General features: G+C 33.4%; 1 long non-coding RNA gene across 2 annotated transcripts; it reads right to left on the bottom strand.

The window, feature by feature from the left end:
• Nucleotides 1-306: 306 nt before the first annotated feature.
• Nucleotides 307-2,910, bottom strand: LOC110896298. 2 transcript variants are annotated; one of them, XR_002567816.2, is made up of 5 exons: nucleotides 2,577-2,910; nucleotides 1,860-2,126; nucleotides 1,632-1,700; nucleotides 609-851; nucleotides 307-527 (listed from the first exon to the last, which is right to left on the bottom strand). It is a non-coding gene; the product is annotated as an uncharacterized LOC110896298 (long non-coding RNA). The 2 variants fall into 2 exon arrangements; XR_002567817.2 differs by having other exon boundaries at nucleotides 1,632-1,697.
• Between the last annotated feature and the right edge of the window lie 250 nt (nucleotides 2,911-3,160).

The raw sequence follows: 3,160 nt of genomic DNA, 5'->3' as shown, positions 1-3,160 counted from the left end.
TAGCTAATTTAGTACCACGAAAAGGGTCCTAATATACCAAATAAAATTATGAAACCAATTTTATAGTCGCATAATATGTCTATAGACAACTTAAATAGCGTCCTAAAAAGAACATATTAGGACAAATTTACAATGTTCTAATATGTGATTACCTACTTTTAATCTTTGGATACACATATAAGCATCCTTAAAAATTAATTTATAGGACCCTTATGATGTAACGTTATAGCTACTTTAATATCAAGAAAATGGTTCTAATATCCCAAATAAGATTATAAAACCAATTTTATAAACAGACCATCAACATATAACATCCTAATAGTTATTGTATAACATCAACTATTGAAAGAAATAAAACTTCACAATATTTCAAATAAGCATGTTCATAACAAAAACATCAACCATAAATAAGTGATAACATTATCTAACATAAAGTCTTAGCATTTAACAAAGAAATTAAAAGCAATTAAAGAAATAAGAAGTATAAAATCTTGAGTCATCATGCGTACTCAATCCTCATGGACTACCTATAAATAAACCATCCATATATAAGCATTAAGTTCCATGATATTAAAATTATTTGTATCACAAGTTTAACAAATACATACCGAGATGAATGGATAGGGCCATGCGATGGATGCACCAATAAAATCTTGAATTGTAGAAAATAAACCATATGGTCTTACTAAGTTTTCATCTTTTTTTATTGGTACTTGAACGTTTACCTCACACCATTCTGGTCCAATCTCTGTACCACCAACTAGATCATTTGGGTCCAAACTTTGGACTCTTCCTCTTGCTACAATCTCGGTAGAGTTTAGAATGCTTTTGAGGAAAACTTCATCTCCAACCTAGATTTTAGTTTTAAACAAATATCTATTAAACTCTAGTCATAATAGTGCAAAAAACCATTTTACAAAAAAAATTAATAAAGTTTTACACTAGCTCGGCTCGTTTACACCCCTACTACCGATGTATCTGATATTTCAAAATGACTAACATACTTTTCGGGATTTGGTCACCTTAAGTACAACAGTTTAGTAAACCCATGTATTCAAAATGACTAACATACTTTCATATATATTTCATCAAATAAGTTAGTTAAACTGACCAAGGACCCATCACAAATAACTTAAGAAGCGTACAGTAACTTGATACTTTCCAAAAGATGTACTAAATTGGGGTACCAGCAGGAGAAAAAAATAATTAAATAAATATGATAGAAGACAACAGGAAGCTAACTCAGCAGAGAAGAACAGGAAACAGAACCAGTCCCGTTTATTAATTAAGTTGTAAACATACATACTTTGACCTGTTTGTTAGTTTAAAACAGTTGTAAGACTACAAGGTATGGTGATGGTCCATCCTTGGAGGATGATCCACCACGTAGGCGACACGTCATAGCCCTCCCAAGGATGGATCATCCTCCAAAACTAGAGGGCATGGGAGGATGGTCCTAGTCATAGTCCTCCACCACTTTTATGTTTTTTTATTTTTTTTTTAATCTTCAACTTTTATTTAACATTTACCAAATAAAGTAACAAAATATTTTCATTAATATTAAAAAACATTACATAAACTTAAAAAAAAATTAAACTTAAAGAAATAAACAACAAGAATCAGTGAGTTACCTCAAGTAGAAATCGGTGAGAGTTCAAACCGTTCTGCCGTCTATAATCATGCGTCGTCCCACCAGACTTCTTTATGTGCAATCACCCAACAATAAAAACAACAAATCAATTTAAACAGTGATATCAAATTGATTTTTCGAACTGTGAACATAAAAACTGGGATATCAAACTCCAATCCCAAAATATTAACCAGTACGTGATATATACATGACTTATTCAGTCACATACCTCAAATCGATTTCTTCCTCCTAACACCACCACCCCTCAACCTCTTCTTCCTCCTAACACCACCACCTACAACCACCATGTCACCACCCAACTCCACCTAACCACCACCGAAACCCTCAATTCTCCCTCTAAACAGGTTCCACCACACCACTCCCTCTGCAACTCTTCCTAATCTCTCTCATCAACCCACCTCCTTGCTGACATATTCAAGGTTAACAAGTTGCTCTGCCCGGGATATCATTGTTGGATACGGCATATTCAATACCTCTGCAAATGTCATTTTGCAGTCAGTATGTAAACTTAAACAAAAGATATAACTTTTTTTATAATATAAACAAGATACTGAAAAATAATAAAATTTATAAATCCCATCCCCTCCATCGATAGATCGAACAAAATTCAATAACGAATTCAAGAAACTTGCAATCTATCTACCAGTGTACTCAAATTCCGAGTAGGAAACAGTTCAGTTCTTAAATATAAGTAATCAATAACTAAACTTCAACAATCCAACTTAGTAACACTGAAAAATGAATCAAATCAATAAACAAAAATCCACTTCACCAGTGATCAAAAACCAAAATTTCAAACTAACAACTCTTCATTTTCATCGAAATATAAACTATCAGAAAAGTTTATTTAAGTTCATTCCACATTCTCTCTTTCACACATAACCCTAAATTCAGTAACTATAATTAATTTAATGAGAACGTTCACCTAATCAATTAATCAAACAAACACGATCGATGATAATTTTTGACTAGAAACACCAAACGACCACCTAGGGCTAGGGGCGTTGTTATAAGATAAGAAACCCAATATTGTTGTACACATCGTGCCTCAAGAGTATGAACTAGATTCGTGATGAAAACTGCAAAAACACAATCGAACCACTAGTAGATTATGATTTTTGAAGAATGGTTGAAATGGAACTTGGAAACCACAGGGAATCAGAGAGACGAGGGTGAGAGGGAAACTTTTATTTTTCTAGTGAGAAATTTTGTTGAGAGGGAAAATGAAAATTTCAAAGTAAATTTTAGGAAAAGTTTGGAGGTAAAATTGTTTCGATGATCGCTTAGGATTAGTGACATAAGGACCGAAATTTAACATGAAAGTGAAATTAGAAGTGAGCAAAAGAAAAAAAACCTGACCCTATCATTACCCGACTCGACCCGAGAACCGATCAAACATAAAATACAAAACCAATTCACTACCCTAAATATAGGGTCGGTTCCGGTCCATAGGTCCACGTCGGGTTTCACCATGAAAATAACCGAGAACCGACCCGACCCGACCCTATT

Source organism: Helianthus annuus, chromosome 12 (genome assembly GCF_002127325.2).
Source record: "Helianthus annuus cultivar XRQ/B chromosome 12, HanXRQr2.0-SUNRISE, whole genome shotgun sequence".
Taxonomy (NCBI): domain Eukaryota; kingdom Viridiplantae; phylum Streptophyta; class Magnoliopsida; order Asterales; family Asteraceae; genus Helianthus; species Helianthus annuus.
The sequence above is the reverse complement of the archived record's forward strand: the minus strand, read 5'-3'. Positions and strand labels throughout refer to the sequence as shown.